The following is a 20,111-nucleotide window of genomic DNA, read 5'->3' on the forward strand; positions in this document are numbered from 1 at the left end:
CAGCGAGTGGGGACATCACACACAGGTTTCATACCTTCCGCCATCATGGGAATCGAACCTTTGGTCCTCGACGTGGCACTGAACGCTCCAACCACAGTACTTCCCATCCCATTCGCCAGATAACAGTTTTCGTCAGTTCCCCTCTCCACGTGGCCCAAATTAATGAGTGAGTGCGGTTTTATGCCGCTTTCAGAAATATTCCCGCCCTATCAAGCCAGGGAACACCACGTTTTGGAATGTCACACTTATCCCATGTGGAGAAACGAACCTCAGCATTGGAAGTGACGAGCAAACGCTTTATCAACAAGGTTGTTCCACCCTTGGTACGAAAGAAGCACTGAATTCACTAGAACACTCAGACTCCAATTTATGTGCAATGACTTTAAGATATGTATGTGTGATTGACCCTGACACAACATCAGGCTAAAATGATTGCGTGGAAGTGTGCAGAACATAAAAGTCCAAACGGAAGAGTTCAAGGCGGAGGTTTTGTTGTTGTGTTTGCTCCTTCACGTCATCCGCGGCTTGCATCCCAACATGATAACACAGCGCCCACACACAGCACAGTGAGTCAATGGCTTTTGTGTCGGAATTGAAGCATCCGGGTACTGCCTTGACCTGCTCAAAGACCTGACCTCAACCCCATTGACCATCGGTGGGATGAGATTGTAGGTCGTGTACGCCAACATTATCGGTACCTCACCATCTGGACCAACTCTTAGCAGCACTGCCACTCAGATCACGAGGTCAGGTAGTTGTCTGGGGACAAGGGAGTCACACGCGTTATAAACATTCAATCCAGTGTCACAAACACACACACACACACACACACACACACACACACACACACACACACACACACACACACACACACACACACACACACACACAAGTTCGGCATTAAGGGGTTTAAACAAGGTCTGACCGACTCGGAGTCACAGTATACTGAGAGCGGTATCCATGTTAAACTGCCACATGGTATCTCAGTGGGCTAGCTCAATACAACCGGACTAGTACTTAAGCAGCCACACACGCCGCGACGTTAAACCGCGACGTTAAACTGCGACGTTAAACCCAATTTAACCTAGCCTCATCCATAACGCTTAGCCTGAACACTATTTACTGACGACGCACGTGCTTATTGTGAGTTATCGTCGTTATCCCTTTCGAGTGTACCTCTGTGGTACACGTCGAGGCATGTCTGGTAATGAGTCGATTGGAGGAGAGGGGGGTGGGGGTGGTGGGGGTGGTGGGGGGGTGGGGTGGGGGGGTGGGGGGTGGTGGAGGGTAAAGACCATTGAACATAAAATTCAATCGAGTATAGTAAAGACATGCTGACACCATAATTTTGTATCATCAGAAGTTAAACTCTGAAAGGGGGTTACTTAAACGGAAAATTCTAACTTCTGATTCTAAATTCTTAATACCAGGTACACTTATTCAGGAACTTTAATTTGGACCTCAGGGTAATTCATATAGTACATGCATACCGCTGACCTCATTCAAACAGGTACACTGGCTTGAAGGTAATGACGTCTTACAAAGATACAATGGAATCACATGGTACATATCGCTTACCTCTTTGATAAAACGCTGCAACCACTGGTTACCTGCACACTGCTGACCTCATCCCAACACAATCTTGAATCTCACATCAACGTAGTGATGTTGTCTTTAATTGACTTATCTACCAAGTCTGGAATCAGCCATCTGTTTCATATCAGGATCTGAAACTGTTCTAATGGGAGTGACGTTGCAACACTGTGACCAGTGGAGTCATTCCAGGCCACGTCCAGTTCTCCATGGAGATTCTGTATCGGCGATGGTACCCCATGGTAACATATAGGCTTTTTTTTGTAGTAGGTACTCCTACTGAGCAGTGTATACACCGGCCGATAACAGACATACTTTATGTGGCGTATATCCCACGTATGACAATTTGACGTCACAATGCGTGTCCGTCATTATGAATAGTAATACAGTTATAATTAATACAGTAATTAAGACGTCATATTGTTTGTTCGTCATCACTTATAGCAAAATGACATAGTACTGGTTCATCACCAGTTAAGCAGTATACGACATAAAGGCGTTCGTCATCCCATGTAGTAAATATGACGTCATACTGCTGATTCGCTATGCTTTCAGCAAAGAGGCATATAACGTTACCAGTAAAGAGCCGGGTTAGAACTGATCTTAAGCGGCCAATTCTTGTCGTATGAGGCGACTACTGGGATCGGGTGGTCAGGCTCGCTGGCCCGATTGATGCACGTCGCCGTATCCCAATTGCATAGATCGATGCTCATGATGTCAATCATTCGGCGGTCAACAACAATGAAACAAACGAACAAAGCATATAGCGTCGTCAGTTGTCGGCAGCTTGGAGCCTTTGGTCTGGTCTACATTTGAGGTCACATGGGCAAATATACGTATCGTAATGCACAGCAAATAACGTGGAGCTTGAGTGATCCCGTGAAATGACTGCTTCTTTCCTATCAGGAGTGGTGGGATAGCCTAGTGGTGACAGCGTTTGCTTGTCACAAATGCCGGGTTCGATTCCTCTTTTGGGTAGAAAATAAGAATCCCATTTTTATGTGCTATGGCTCGAATATACTCACTCATCCATACAATATGGCCACGAACTAACGAACATGACATGGTTGGTACAGTGGTTGGATCGTTCACTATAGCTAATGGAGACTAATGGTTCGATTCTCATCATGGGTGCAAGGTTTGAAACCTGTTTGGTGTTCCCATTCACTGTAAAATCACATATATCATTAGAGACAGCAGTGTAGGAATTCAGAATTGGAATTGGCCCAAATAACGTTTGCTGGTTGTAAGAAGTGACCACGGACCATAGGTCCGTGAAGTGACTAAATGTATCGGGTGGTCAGGCTTTGTGGTATGGTGACATTGGATGGTGCTCATTGTATCAATCACTGGTTTGTCGAAAACATTACACACCGGTATCATATGCATTGTAGCTGGGACATTGCTGACCTTGGGGTTAATCAACAACCTCTAGAGACGGAGGCTACATTTGTGATGCTCTGTCACCCTGTGTGTCGTCACGGTATACGCTGCGAATACAGTGTGTGAGTGAGTATGGTTTTAAATTAGTAATATTTCAGCAATATTCCAGCAATATCACGGCGGGGGATATCAGAAATGGGCTTCACACATTGTACCAATGTGGGGAATCGAACTCGGGTCCTCGGCGTGACGAGCGAACGCCCTAACCACTTGGCTACCCCACCGCCCCTCTCAGCGAATAAAGTGTTCAAGCGACGGATGGTACAGAGAGAAGGCACGAACATTGGACAATAACGACTTGGGATATTCTGTTTGTTGGATGAGAGAAATTGACGTCACATTATCCAAAACAGCAGCATTATATATCATCAGCACATATAAAATCTGATGACTGTCAAATAGAATCTTCATGTATGATGCTAAGACGGCTCATGTATGGTGTTAGGATATCCCATCTGTTTAGGGTCAAACGACATTGTCATGTATGGTACTGGGACGAAGCATATGCTTTGGGGTCAAACAACATTGTGATGTATGATCTGGGACGAACCATCTGTTTTGGGGGTCACACGACATCGATATGTAAGGTGTCAGGACTCCCTATCTGGTACTCATCTGGGTTGGGCCAAACGGTATTTCCATGTAAGATGCTATGACGAATCACCCGAGACTCCCCAAACGGCATCTTCATGTTTTGTTTGTTTGTTTGTTTGTTGTTAAACGCCGCCCTCAGCAATATTCCAGATACTAGTATATGACGGCGGTCAGTAAATTTTCGCAATTGTGATACGATGACATGCATCAACCAAGTCAGCGAGCCTGACCACCCGATCCCGTTAGTCGCCTCTTACGACAAGCATAGTCACTTTTACGGCAAGAATGGGTTGCTGAAGACCTATTCTACCCCGGATCTTCACGGGTCGCATTTCATGTACAATGCCATGACAACCTGTCTGATGGCACCAACCGGCATCTATAGGTATGTGGCATGTAACTGGCTAATTCTACGATACGTCTGATGCATCTGATCTCAAGAGGCTCCAGAATGATGTCTTCTCATCATGCCTCAAAGATCTTATCAAGTCTGTAACGTGTTCCTAGTCTTTGTCGCAGTGTCGGGTTTATCTCCCTTTCTCCCCAGAGTCTCAAATATGTCGTAAGAGTCAATGTAGATAACCAACTATTGTCCTTTGTTGTAATAGCAAGAGCAGCGATTCCCCAACTTCAGGAGCGATTAGGATACGTCTCCACCTCGAGCCGTAACCGAGGGAAGTTTGGTTCCAGTGCCCGAGGGGTGGTCTCGCCACAACACACGGCACCATTGTCTACGACTCTCGTCTCAGAAACACCAACCTCGCCACTACTGATCTCCAGTCGGTCAGCTTCCCGCCAAATCTGCCTCCGAGCAGACGACCTGCTTACCTCGAGTGTGGTACGTGCCGTGGTTCAAGTAGAGATAGAAAGAACAGTTTGGATGTCGCCAGCAGCAGCAACAGCGGCCACAATCGCGGATAAACGGTCCAGTGTTAGCGATCTCGCCATCAGCTTGTAGCAGATTCATGGGGAATATAAAGTCCACACCAGCGCAACACTGCGAGAACGCTGTTCACCTACCGACGAGGACCGCCGTCTAGGACACTCCGCTCAGGTAAGACATGATAATTAGTCCTTCAGGTAAATATTTGACAACATATTTAAGATTTAAATAGATTTAAGTCTTATTTAATGTTATATATTAACTAACACTGACAGTTATACATTACTCTATGAAATTTACGTATAAGAAAAAGTGTATATATATATATATATATATTCCTCGAAAATTATTTGATGGCAAAATACCAAGAATGTCACTGGCCCAAATGGATCGTAATATCAAAGTAAGAAGGATTTTCACAAGGTGTACATAATATTGTTATCTTAATGAGTTAGCAAACAGACGAGCCCACATTGGTGACACACGGGGATTTATTTGAGTCTCACTCTATATACATATTTGAAAAAACAATCCATACTACATATTATTTTGTGATACTTTCCTATGGAATTACGCGAGACTATTAATGAGTAAAGTTATGTAAAATATAAAACCGGTTTTAGCTAAAAACATTTGCAGATTATCCCTAAATATTTAACAAATAATGTTCTTAAAGTGGCAAACTGTGCAATGATGGGTCCATGTACAATGCATGTTGTAAACTGTTAAAACGTAGATGGTAAATAATTGGACTTCACGTTAAAAAATGCACTAGGTCCTCTTAACACTGTCACTGCACGGAGCCTGAGGATTGTGGATGTAACTTATGAGCGCAAGCCTGTGTTGACGACAGCTGGGAACTCCGCGACTCGCCGCCCGCGACAGATAGCAGCGACATCTACACCACATGCACCACTAATTACACTACGTATTGTCTTGACACACTCCCGAGTCGTCTGCTTGAACTTGCAGGATTATCAGACGTGTCGCTTTGATATAGCACGTGCGCCTGGCGTTCTTGTTATTGGAAATCTGGGTCAGTTGATAGAAATATTTTCCTTTTGCAGAATGTGTTTATTTGATTTAAGGTCGCATGCTGATGAAACGACTGGATTGTTTAAGTGAATTATTTTTCACGAGCGCTATTTTCAAGGCGTCGAAATTGAAACACATGACAAGGGAATGTTTCACCGTGTTACGGTGTGGAAGTATTTACTGCTTTTTGTTTGCTGTGTCTCAGTGCATTAATTCTGACATGCAACTGCATTTAAATCAGGCGAATCTGCGCATACATACACGTACTTCCTGTGTTTGTGATCGCCTTGAAAATGCGCGGAACTGTTTACAATCACGCAATGAACCAAGCGTCATTCCCCATTATTCAAGTCTTTCTGCACAATCACCTCACACAATCCCCTCACACAATCCCCTCACAGTCACCTCACACAACCCACTCAAACCATCCTCTCACACAATCCTCTCACACAATCCCCTCACACAATCCCCTCACACAGTCACCTCACACAACCCACTCAAACCATCCTCTCACACAATCCCCTCACACAAACCCCTCACGCAATCCCCTCACGCAATCCTCTCACACAGTCACCTCACACAACCCCCACAAACCATCCTTTCACACAATTACCTCACACAATCCTCTCACACAATACCCTCACACAATACCCTCACGCAATTCCCTCACACAATCCTCTCACACATTCGATTCCCGACATGGGTACAATGTGTGAAGCCCATTTCTGGTGTCCCCCGCCGTGATATTGCTGGAATATTGCTTAAAGCGGCGTAAAACCATACTCACTCACTCACTCACTCAATCATCTCACACAATCCTCAAACGCAATCACCTCACGCAATCACCTCGCACAACCCTCTCGCACAATCCCCTCACACAACCCTCTCGCACAATCCCCTCACACAATCCGCTCACAAAATCCCCTCACTCAATCCCCTCGCACAATCCCCTCACACAGTCCCCTCACACAATCCTCACACGCAATCCCCTCACGCAATCCCCTCGCACAACCCTCTCGCACAATCCCCTCACACAATCCCCTCACGCAATCCACTCACACAATCCCCTCACGCAATCCCCCAACACAATCTCCACAGTGGCTGGTCGAAGGAAGCTGTGTCTGTCTGTGTATGTCGATATCTGTGTGCGTGCGTGCGTGCGTGCGTGCGTGCGTCCTTTTACTAAGCATTGGGCTTACACGGCCGTCGTCTCCCCAGTTGTTACATATATTCAAACCAGAAAATGGCATGCCGATCAGTTCATGTTGTCAAAGTGCTGGGATATTTGGTTGAAGTGGCACTTCAATACATGCAATTTATTCCCCGAAAGAACCCAAACAATTGCTCTTTACCAAAACACATTATTTTTCTGAAATACGAGCATGTACATATTTTTTTGTACAAACTAATTTCAAAGTATTGGGATTCATAACTCCGTCTCACCCCACGAAGAAGTTCTGTGTTGTACCAGGGTAGTTAAAACTACGGGTTGTGTTGTGATGGGGGAAGTCACAAGCTCGGGATATTCGTGGTTAGTGTTGTAACAGGGTCAATGTTGTACCCAGGGTAGCTGTATACCAGGGATAGTGCTGTTACCAGGGGTAGCTATATACCAGGAGTAGTATTGTACCCAGGTATCTATGTACCAGGAGTAGTATTGTACCCAGGTAGCTATGTACCAGGAGTAGTATTGTACCCAGGGTAGCTATGTACCAGGAGTAGTATTGTACCCAGGTAGCTATATACCAGGAGTAGTATTGTACCCAAGGTAGCTATATACCAGGAGTAGTATTGTACCCAGGGTAGCTATGTACCAGGAGTAGTATTGTACCCAGGGTATCTATATACCAGGAGTAGTATTGTACCCAGGGTAGCTATGTACCAGGAGTAGTATTGTACCAAGGGTATCTATATACCAGGAGTAGTATTGTACCCAGGTAGCTATGTACCAGGAGTAGTATTGTACCCAGGGTATCCATGTACCAGGAGTAGTATTGTACCCAGGTATCTATATACCAGGAGTAGTATTGTACCCAGGTAGCTATGTACCAGGAGTAGTATTGTACCCAGGTAGCTATGTACCAGGAGTAGTATTGTACCCAGGGTATCTATATACCAGGAGTAGTATTGTACCCAGGTAGCTTTATACCAGGAGTAGTATTGTACCCAGGTAGCTATGTACCAGGAGTAGTATTGTACCCAGGGTATCTATATACCAGGAGTAGTATTGTACCCAGGGTACCTATGTACCAGGAGTAGTATTGTACCAAGGGTATCTATATACCAGGAGTAGTATTGTACCCAGGTAGCTATGTACCAGGAGTAGTATTGTACCCAGGGTAGCTATGTACCAGGAGTAGTATTGTACCCAGGTATCTATATACCAGGAGTAGTATTGTATCCAGGTAGCTATGTACCAGGAGTAGTATTGTACCAGGTAGCTATGTACCAGGAGTAGTATTGTACCCAGGGTATCTATATACCAGGAGTAGTATTGTACCCAGGGTAGCTATGTACCAGGAGTAGTATTGTACCAAGGGTATCTATATACCAGGAGTAGTATTGTACCCAGGGTAGCTATGTACCAGGAGTAGTATTGTACCAAGGGTATCTATATACCAGGAGTAGTATTGTACCCAGGGTATCCATGTACCAGGAGTAGTATTGTACCCAGGTAGCTATGTACCTGGAGTAGTATTGTACCCAGGTATCTATATACCAGGGATAGTGCTGTAACAAGGGGTAGCTATGTACCAGGAGTAGTATTGTACCCAGGGTAGCTATATACCAGGAGTAGTATGGTACCCAGGAAGCCATGTACCAGGAGTAGTATTGTACCCAGGTAGCTATGTACCAGGAGTAGTATTGTACCCAGGAAGCCATGTACCAGGAGTAGTATTGTACCCAGGGTAGCTATGTACCAGGAGTAGTATTGTACCCAGGTAGCTATATACCAGGAATAGTATTGTACCCAGGGTATCTATGTACCAGGAGTAGTATTGTACCCAGGGTGGCTATGTACCAGGAGTAGTATTGTACCCAGGGTATCTATGTACCAGAAGAAGTATTGTACCCAGGGTAGCTATGTACCAGGAGTAGTATGGTACCCAGGTATCTATGTACCAGAAGTAGTATTGTACCCAGGGTATCTATATACCAGGAGTAATATTGTACCCAGGTATCTATGTACCAGGAGTAGTATTGTACCCAGGGTATCTATATACAAGGAGTAGTATTGTACCCAGGGTATCTATATACAAGGAGTAGTATTGTACCAAGGTATCTATGTACCAGGAGTAGTATTGTACCCAGGGTATCTGTGTACCAGGAGTAGTATTGTACCCAGGGTAGCTATGTACCTGGGCTAGTATTGTACCCAGGGTAGCTATGTACCAGGAGTAGTATTGTACCCAGGGTAGCTATGTACCAGGAGTAGTATTGTACCAAGGGTAGCTATGTCCCAGGAGTAGTATTGTACCCAGGGTAGCTATGTACCAGGAGTAGTATTGTACCCAGGTAGCTATATACCAGGAATAGTATTGTACCCAGGGTATCTATGTACCAGGAGTAGTATTGTACCCAGGGTGGCTATGTACCAGGAGTAGTATTGTACCCAGGGTATCTATGTACCAGAAGAAGTATTGTACCCAGGGTAGCTATGTACCAGGAGTAGTATGGTACCCAGGTATCTATGTACCAGAAGTAGTATTGTACCCAAGGTATCTATATACCAGGAGTAATATTGTACCCAGGTATCTATGTACCAGGAGTAGTATTGTACCCAGGGTATCTATATACAAGGAGTAGTATTGTACCCAGGGTATCTATATACAAGGAGTAGTATTGTACCAAGGTATCTATGTACCAGGAGTAGTATTGTACCCAGGGTATCTGTGTACCAGGAGTAGTATTGTACCCAGGGTAGCTATGTACCTGGGCTAGTATTGTACCCAGGGTAGCTATGTACCAGGAGTAGTATTGTACCCAGGGTAGCTATGTACCAGGAGTAGTATTGTACCAAGGGTAGCTATGTCCCAGGAGTAGTATTGTACCCAGGGTATCTATGTACCAGGAGTAGTATTGTACCCAGGGTAGCTATGTACCAGGGCTAGTATTGTACCCAGGGTAGCTATGTACCAGACCACTTCCGCCTCAGCCTTTATATACATTATCATCATCCTGGTATATCACTAAACAATATCACTGGAGCATATCACCCATGTCTGGTCCAGACCGGCTCTCCAGGTCAGGTATGGCTACTGCATATATCGGTCTCCCTAATCAAGTATGTCTACTGCGTATATCGGTCTCCCTAATCAAGTATGGCTACTACGTATATCCGTCTCCCTGGTCAAGTATGGCTACTCCGTATATCGGTCTCCCTGGTCAAGTATGGCTACTGCGTATATCGGTCTCCCTGGTCAAGTATGGCAACTGTGTATATTTGGTCTCCCTGGTCAAGTATGGCAACTGCGTATATCGGTCTCCCTGGTCAAGTATGGCTACTGCGTATATCGGTCTCCCTGGTCAAGTACGGCTACTGCGTATATCGGTCTCCCTGTTCAATTATGGCAACTGCGTATATCGGTTTCCCTGGTCAAGTATGGCAACTGCGTATATCAGTCTCCCTGGTCAAGTTTGGCTTCTCCGTATATCAGTCTCCCTGGTCAAGTACGGCTACTGCGTATATCGGTCTCCCTGGTCAAGTACGGCTACTGCGTATATCCGTCTCCCTGGTCAAGTATGGCTACTGCGTATATTGGTCTCCCTGGTCAAGTATGGCTACTGCGTATATCGGTCTCCCTGGTCAAGTATGGCTACTGCGTATATCTGTCTCCCTGATCAAGTATGGCTACTCCGTATATCGGTCTCCCTGGTCAAGTATGGCAACTGCGTATATCGGTCTCCCTGGTCAAGTATGGCTACTGCGTATATCGGTCACCCTGGTCAATATGGCTACTGCATAAATCGGTCTCCCTGGTCAAGTACGGCTACTACGTATATCGGTCTCCCTGTTCAATTATGGCAACTGCGTATATTTGGTCTCCCTGGTCAAGTATGGCTACTGCATATATCGGTCACCCTGGTCAATATGGCTACTGCATAAATCGGTCTCCCTGGTCAAGTACGGCTACTACGTATATCGGTCTCCCTGTTCAATTATGGCAACTGCGTATATCGGTCTCCCTGGTCAAGTATGGCTACTCCGTATATCGGTCTCCCTGGTCAAGTATGGCTACTGCGTATATCGGTCTCCCTGGTCAAGTATGGCAACTGTGTATATTTGGTCTCCCTGGTCAAGTATGGCTACTGCGTATATCGGTCTCCCTGGTCAAGTATGGCTACTGCGTATATCGGTCTCCCTGGTCAAGTACGGCTACTGCGTATATCGGTCTCCCTGGTCAAGTATGGCAACTGCGTATATCGGTTTCCCTGGTCAAGTATGGCAACTGCGTATATCGGTCTCCCTGGTCAAGTTTGGCTACTCCGTATATCGGTCTCCCTGGTCAAGTATGGCTTCTGCGTATATTGGTCTCCCTGGTCAAGTACGGCTACTGCGTATATCGGTCTCCCTGGTCAAGTATGGCAACTGCGTATATCGGTCTCCCTGGTCAAGTTTGGCTACTCCGTATATCGGTCTCCCTGGTCAAGTATGGCTACTGCGTATATCGGTCTCCCTGGTCAAGTACGGCTACTGCGTATATCGGTCTCCCTGGTCAAGTATGGCTACTGCGTACATCAGTCTCCCTGGTCAAGTATGGCTACTGCGTATATCGGCCTCCCTGATCAAGTATGGCTACTGCGTATATCGGTCTCCCTGGTCAAGTATGGCTACTGCGTATATCGGTCTCCCTGGTCAAGTGTGTCTACTCCGTATATCGGTCTCCTTGGTCACGTATGGCTACTGCGTATATCGTTCCGTCTGGTCAAGTATGGCTACTGCGTATATCGTTCCGTCTGGTCAAGTATGGCTACTGCGTATATCGGTCTCCCTGGTCACGTATGGCTACTGCATATATCGGTCTCCCTGGTCAAGTATGGCTTCTGCGTATATCGTTCCGTCTGGTCAAGTATGGCTACTGCGTATATCGTCCGTCTGGTCAAGTATGGCTACTGCGTATATCGTTCCGTCTGGTCAAGTATGGCTACTGCGTATATCGGTCTCCCTGGTCACGTATGGCTACTGCATATATCGGTCTCCCTGGTCAAGTATGGCTACTGCGTATATCGTTCCGTCTGGTCAAGTATGGCTACTGCGTATATCGTTCCGTCTGGTCAAGTATGGCTACTGCGTATATCGTTCCGTCTGGTCAAGTATGGCTACTGCGTATAACGGTCTCCCTGGTCAAGTATGGCAACTGCGTATATCGTTCCGTCTGGTCAAGTATATATAACGCCCACGTGTCTGAATGTTGCACGGAGACGACCCTTTTATGACGCGGGCGAGAGGGTTCCAAATAATCTAACAAAGCCCTGTGGGTCTGCCTAGTCCAATATGGCGGCCCCAAAGACTGGTGTTCCAGATCCAGAGTGTACGGAGTCTACATCCTCTACATACACTTGAACATATCTGAGAGAAGTCTTGTTCACATTTTCACCATTGGCCTTGTTTTCTTTAGCTCCATATAAACATATTATTGATTGCCGATAAACGTTTAAAATCCTTCACCAAATGTGGTTCATAAGTACTGCGTAGTGAATCAACACCTGAATATGTCAGATGTTCAATTCAATATTTAAAACCGGACAATGAGACCATCTTTTGTCAACAGGCTTGTAAAGTATCCACGATGTCAAGGTTCGTTGTCTCAGGTTATCCGATTGTATCTAACTTTTTCACAGAACACGTTCTGATAATACCTGATAATATTGTTTCGTCTTTTTCTTTGGCGCATGATCCTTATCAAAGGATTGGCTTCGTTTAGGGTCATCGGCAATAAAAAACATTCACACAAAAACTGTTTTTTCAGAAGACAGAATATCAAGCCGCATTTGTTGACACAGCCAGTGGGATGCACTGAGGAAGGCAAGATCTCACCAATGAGATTGCTGCGATATCAGGAGGCCGATATGTGTAACTGGGTTTAAACCGGCCGCGTGAGCTGATAGGCGGGAACCCAAGCGAAACCGAGCGCAGAGCGAGGCCAACATGGCGTCCGACCAAGCACGTGACGCAGGAGGGAAACTATTACCCAACTAAACAAAACTATGTGTTTGGGAAATTCCCAGTGGTGAAGTCTGGTTCGCTATATCATCCCGTGAGTAAGGGGTCCTCCGCGCTGGTACATGTTAGCGCAGTAGGTTTCAATTACATAACAAGCTTCACTGAGAGATAGTGACATTCCTAATGAGCCTTGAGATGGTTTATCATGGGAACTGTTTCCGAAACCAATAAATGTGACAAACAGCCCTCTATTTTATGTCGTTAATTCGTCTCTTCTGAACCATCTGAAGCTACAAAACATATTTCTTTGTTTAGTTTTTCTTCCCATTGAGTATTGACAGTGCTCGCGTTGTGGCTTACCAGCTTTAGTTTTAACAGTATAAATGCAATTTAAGTCAGTCACCTGAGAATTATTGAGTTCATAATATGAGCATTTGGGCGCCAGCAGGGTTCATTATCACCCCGGCTGTAGTTTGGTGTATCTCCAGCGTTCAACCTGCTTGTAGGCTTCAGTGACAACACACTGAGGCCCATATGTTGTCAGTCGGGGCGGGTTAGATTATAGGCAGAGTCAGGTTCCGGAGACTCTAGTCATGCATGATACTTTATCAACATCACAACGAGCCATTATTCAATCTCGATCCTTAAAAAACAACTTCTTGAGGCACGCCCTGTTTGGCATGGGTGCACTGCCAGTACCTATGCATGTTTCCCCGGTGCTGCTCGGGATCAGACAGACATCACATGGCGGACGGTCGATCACAATCGCTCCTCACTGCTGCCAGGCAGGCAGTTCTTGTAAATCTGTATCACCTCATAACTTTAAGAACGACATATTATTGTCATAGTTGTCAGGCAGGTGTCTCTAACACCGTATTGTTTGTACCTGTACCTGTATTGTGGGCCCGGCCCACATCAGATTTGAAATGTGTTTTGTGGACGTCGTCATTACGTTAGAGATGCATTCATTAAGCGTTCAATGTGACTTTAGAGATGCATTCACTAGGCGTTCAAGGTTACGTTTGAGATGCATTCACTAGGCGTTCAAGGTTACGTTTGAGATGAATTCACTAGGCGTCCAAGGTTACACTAAAGATGCATTCACCAGGTGTTCAAGGTTACGTTAGTGACGAATTCACAGGGCGCCATTCAATGTTGCAGATGTATTCACTGGGCGCCATTCAATGTTGCAGATGTATTCACTGGGCGCCGTTCGAGGTACATTTTAAGTTTTTTTCTGTACTCGTCTGGTAAGGTGTCTTTCTGAAGATAATGTTAATGGCAATCTACGGGATCTACGTCGTGTGCGGTACCCGCTATAGGCAGCGTTCAAGATCACCGTAACATACGGGATCTAATCTACGTCTCGAGAAATACGCGCTAGGCCGCGTTCAAGATCAGCGTAACATACTATTTATCCACTCAGGATCTCCGTCGTGTGCGGTGCCCGCTATAGGCAGCGTTCAAGATCACCGTAACATACTATTCATGCACTCGGGATCTACGTCTCGAGAAATACGCGCCAGGCCGCGTTCAAGATCAGCATAACACACTATTCATCCACTCAGGATCTACGTCGTGTGCTAGGCCGCGTTCAAGATCAGCGTAACATACTATTTACCCACTCAGGATCTACGTTTTGTGTTTGGCAGTGTTCAAGATCAGCATAACGTACTGTTCATCCACTCGGGATCTACGTCGTGTGCTAGGCCGCGTTTAAGATTAGCATAACGTACTATTTATCCACTCAGGATCTACGTCGTGTGCTTGGCAGCGTTCAAGATCAGCGTAACGTACTATTTATCCACTCGGGATCTACGTCACGCGCTAGGCCGCGTTCAAGATCAGCGTAACATAGTATTTATCCACTCGGGATCTACGTCGTGTGCGGTACGCGTGAGGCAGCGTTCAGGATCAGCGTTACATACTATTCAGCCACTCGGGATCTACGTCGTGTGCGGTACCCGCTATAGGCAGCGTTCAAGATCACCGTAACATACTATTCAGCCACTCGGGATCTCCGTCGTGTGCGGTACCCGCTATAGGCAGCGTTCAAGATCACCGTAACATACTATTCATCCACTCAGGATCTCCGTCGTGTGCGGTGCCCGCTATAGGTAGCGTTCAAGATCACCGTAACATACTATTCATGCACTCGGGATCTACGTCTCGCAAAATACGCGCCAGGCCGCGTTCAAGATCAGCATAACACACTATTCATCCACTCAAGATCTACGTCGTGTGCTAGGCCACGTTCAAGTTCAGCGTAACATACTATTTACCCACTCAGGATCTACGTTTTGTGTTTGGCAGTGTTCAAGTTCAGCATAACGTACTATTCATCCGCTCGGGATCTGCGTCGTGTGCTAGGCCGCGTTTAAGATTAGCATAACGTACTATTTATCCACTCAGGATCTACGTCGTGTGCTTGGCAGCGTTCAAGATCAGCGTAACGTACTATTTATCCACTCGGGATCTACGTCACGCGCTAGGCCGCGTTCAAGATCAGCGTAACATAGTATTTATCCACTCGGGATCTACGTCGTGTGCAGTACGCGTGAGGCAGCGTTCAGGATCAGCGTTACATACTATTCATCCACTCGGGGTCTACGTCGAGTGTGGTATTCGTGAGGCCGCGTTCAAGATCAGCGTAACATACTAGTGTTCATCTACTCGGGATCTACGTCGCGTGCGGTACCCGCTATAGGCAGCGTTAAAGATCACCGTAACATACTATTCAGCCACTCGGGATCTACGTCGTGTGCGGTACCCGCTATAGGCAGCGTTCAAGATCACCGTAACATACTATTCAGCCACTCGGGATCTCCGTCGTGTGCGGTACCCGCTATAGGCAGCGTTCAAGATCACCGTAACATACTATTCATCCACTCAGGATCTCCGTCGTGTGCGGTGCCCGCTATAGGTAGCGTTCAAGATCACCGTAACATACTATTCATGCACTCGGGATCTACGTCTCGCAAAATACGCGCCAGGCCGCGTTCAAGATCAGCATAACACACTATTCATCCACTCAAGATCTACGTCGTGTGCTAGGCCACGTTCAAGTTCAGCGTAACATACTATTTACCCACTCAGGATCTACGTTTTGTGTTTGGCAGTGTTCAAGTTCAGCATAACGTACTATTCATCCGCTCGGGATCTACGTCGTGTGCTAGGCCGCGTTTAAGATTAGCATAACGTACTATTTATCCACTCAGGATCTACGTCGTGTGCTTGGCAGCGTTCAAGATCAGCGTAACGTACTATTTATCCACTCGGGATCTACGTCACGCGCTAGGCCGCGTTCAAGATCAGCGTAACATAGTATTTATCCACTCGGGATCTACGTCGTGTGCGGTACGCGTGAGGCAGCGTTCAGGATCAGCGTTACATACTATTCATCCACTCGGGGTCTACGTCGAGTGTGGTATTCGTGAGGCCGCGTTCAAGATCAGCGTAACATGCTAGTGTTCATCTACTCGGGATCTACGTCGCGTGCAGTACCCGCCATAGGCAGCGTTCAAGATCAGCTAACATACTATTTACCCATTTGGGATCCGTGTCGTGAGTGGTACCCGCTAGGCAGCGTAACATACCCTTTACCACTCGGGGCGAGCGTAGTGTACGGCACTCAAGAGGCACCTGTGTATTACGCACGAAGCAGGGTATAGCAGTTGTGTTGCACCTTTACGGTAAGGCTTCTTTCTGCTTGTATTAGTGAGTATACGCTGTCCGGAAGCGACGTATGTATAAGTGCAAAAAGTATATCCGTACTCCCTTAGCTTCCTTGCAGAGTTTGCACTGAAATAACATGTGTATTCTTCAATGCAGCTTGGATCCAGGTAACCCAATCTTTCACGTCTGATTTGCAACTGAGTTTTTGAAGCTAATGGATCGTATCCGTCATCTCGGTATCGGCACCACCGGGGAACAGCGTGGAGGTGGGGTGGGGGATGTTATCACCAGATTCAGCAACCAAAACATACAAAAAACTTAACCAAACAAACTTTATTTTACAAATACGACTTTAGTGTGCGTTTGAATTACAGCCGAGGAATGCTCTCGCACAGCCGGCCACTTGCTTCTTGCGTCGTGACTTAGTGCAAAACAGAGCCTCAATGACAGCAGATACTATTTTCTTCACAACTTATTCCAGTGTAAACTCACCGAGCTAATCGCGTCGGCCATTCAACCCTTGTCTATCACTTCCAGATTGATATAGCTTTCTCTTTGCTTGGGAATAATCGTAAGCGTGATGGTCTCACGTGAGATGCGATACTATTTTCTTTTGGGAGGCTTCAGTCGTTCTCTGCAGCTGCCCGTGATGCAGGTTTTTATGTTGTTGAATTTAATAACTGGATGACTCGACCACAATAAGCGCCCTTATATTATAAGCAAACAAACTCAAACATTTGTTGTAGATTTATCACAATCTTCTTGTGTGTTCGAGTCGCATTGGACCACTGCGGCCTCCGCAAACCGTGTTCCTATCAAATCAACTGATTTAAACATATTTCTATAAATAAATGAAATCTGAATTGGTTAACAAGCAGGATTGCTAAAGTAAATATTGTTTCATGAAAACAATTTAAATAGCTGGTAAAATAAACTGCTTAATGCTAAACATAATTAAACGTACCGTGCATAAAGTTAAATACTCATCCGGTGCAAGAGATAGTTTTCATTGTTTATCTTTCGAACCTTCAGCTCTTGACAATAAAGTCCTGGACTGATTTAAGAATGTCTACTGTTCACTGTTTTGGTTAAACAGACTAGAAGTAATTCAGATTTATTTCTAAGTTGATAATTACTATTGTATGGGGCTAGACCTGGAATAAGTTCATTGAGATACCAGGCGTAATACCGATATTCATTGTATTTTTTTATAAATAAATCTGAAACGCTGCCGCCTATCTTTGAAAGATTTGAAATGGGTGTCCTTACTGGTACAAAGAACTGCACCACAAATAATTGTTAGTGCACCCAAGGGGACATTTTCACTTGACAGTGACTGTTCGTCAATACAGTTGCCCCATATATGACAACGATAGCATAAGAATCGGCATTATAGGAGACTTATACAGAATCTCCAACAGTTTGTAGATTAGCGCTATTTTAAATGCCTCTAACAGTTGATCATGGAACTTCCCTTTTTAACAATATCATCGACATGAATTTTCGCTTTGAAGTGCAGCCCGAGTGTTTATAGAGTTCTACTTCTTGAATGAGACTACCGTCCATGCATATATACTCACACGCAAAAGAAACGCAAGTCGAGTATGCAGTATACATGTTATTTATTTTCAACAGTAAAGACAAGAAATACTAATAGGGCAAGATTGACAAAAATTTGACTGAAGACAGTTTAATGGATTAAAAGGCAGATGACATAAAAAAAAAATTCAAATGTTAAGGGCTTACACAGTTTCGGGTCAATACCCAAAATGTCAGTCAATACCTGGTGTGACCACCATTAGCATTGATCACTGGGGCGTCCAAAATGCAACCAAAAATATTGATAACACCATCAGGCTTCACTACATGCTAAAACTCGTATCAATTTATGGTTCCGTGTTTGTTACCTATTTGCTTAAAACCACTTGCGTTTCTTTTGCGTGTGAGTATATATTCGTCCAGGACCAAATCACCCTTGCTTATTTTTCTCCACACTTCGAGATTTTTGTCAAATCATTATTAACACACTTGGCAGCCGTCGCTGGATCATCTATGATACTGATGTATCGTCATCAAACATGCGTGTTGTGCTCTGACGTACTTCGATAATACTATGAATGTAAACGATAAACAAATGTGGGTCAAGGGCTGATCCCTGACGTACTCCTGCTTGTACGTCTTAGGTTCTGAGTTATGACCACTGACCACTACTTTCTGAACTATAAGGGGAGGTGGGGTAGCCTAGTGGTTAAAGCGTTCGCATGTTACGCCGAGGGCCCGGATTTGATTCCCCACATGGGTACAATGTATCAAGCTCATTTTTGTTGTCCCCCGCCGTGATATTGCTGGAAAAATGTTAACAGCGGCGTAAAACCATACTCACTCTCTCTGTGAATTATAACCATTGATCGTTACTTTCTGAACTATATCCATTCATCACTAGTTTCTGAATCACCTCGGATGCTGTTGGCATTGAGCTTATGAATATTTTATGGTATGCCATACCCTATCAAGGGCTCTACTATCAAATCAGTTTATACTACATAACCGTAATATCCACACGTTATTTCCTAGAAGGACAAGGTGTTTTGACTTTGCAGGGTAAACATGCAGATAGTTATTGCAAAGGTTGGTACTACTTTTAGGTATGCACACGTAATGGAACTAGGGCATGGCTGTTATTTGCGTTTTCACGTTGACCTTCACCTTCAAATGACGCCCAGTTTGATAAAGTCACTTTTGTAACCAAATCGTGTTTAACATCTTCGGTAAATGGACGAAACTGCATCCTTGACCTCAAAGGTCAGCTATTTGCCCGAAAATACAGGAATGCTGAGAGAAGTTTGTTGTTCACCTATTTCAGTAAGAGAGGAGAATCCCCTCCACGTCTCGAGCAATCTAAGACTACACGCGTCTACTTGGAGTTACGAGCTTTTCCAGGTCTCGCCACCTTTTTCTCAAATATGAACACCGACTTAGCAACAATAAATACGTAAACATGTGTCAGGGCTTATAAGACGTGTCGTTTATTCCTCAACCAGGAAACACCTTGTGTTGTCCTCGGCTCTGATTGGCAAGAGTGGTGCCTCTAATTGATGGCTTCCCGACATGCACCTCTCCCGTCGACGTGAGCACCTTGCACATTATACTTGACACGGTCTACGAATAAGCCTGATGATGTAAAATTCCACGCCTTGAAATTCCTTTCGTGCATCTAAACGTAAATTAGGAGAGGACCTATGTAATATATTTACACCGTTTGGTGGGATAGTATTTGAATGACAGAGACTAATGGGAAGGGTGTCACGTTGGAGCCTCTCACACGTTCTGTACAAATAAACGGGCATATAAATACAGACAAGACTTGTTGCTTGTCTCAGTCACTTTTTAGAATGTTAAAAATGCTGTTTGATGTATGGTATTTGGCAGCGCGTGCTCTCCGTCGAGTACATCCATTATTTCATATCCCCGAACTATGATCGCGTCCTGTACCGTGTCTGTCATCACGTCCTGGAATGTGTCACATGTCTGTCATCACGTCCTGTACCATGTCACCTGTCTGTCATCACGTCCTGGAATGTGTGACATGTCTGTCATCACGTCCTGTACCATGTCACCTGTCTGCCATCACGTCCCGGAATGTGTCACATGTCTGTCATCACGTCCTGTACCATGTCACCTGTCTGTGATCACGTCCTGGAATGTGTCACATGTCTGTCATCA

At 45.3% G+C, this 20,111-nt stretch overlaps 1 protein-coding gene across 1 annotated transcript in view; it reads left to right on the top strand.

Annotated features, from left to right (window-relative positions):
* Positions 1 to 4,158: 4,158 nt before the first annotated feature.
* LOC124118937 (noggin-2-like) overlaps positions 4,159 to 20,111 on the top strand; it is a 29,908-nt gene continuing 13,955 nt past the window's right edge. Inside the window, exon 1 of the mRNA XM_046481263.2 lies at positions 4,159 to 4,684. The gene's annotated coding sequence lies outside the window, so the exon portion shown is untranslated. The remainder of the gene's footprint in view (positions 4,685 to 20,111) is intronic.

The sequence above is a fragment of the Haliotis rufescens genome, unplaced genomic scaffold (assembly GCF_023055435.1).
Source record: "Haliotis rufescens isolate VD_foot unplaced genomic scaffold, xgHalRufe1.0.p SCAF_20, whole genome shotgun sequence".
Taxonomy (NCBI): Eukaryota; Metazoa; Mollusca; class Gastropoda; order Lepetellida; family Haliotidae; genus Haliotis; species Haliotis rufescens.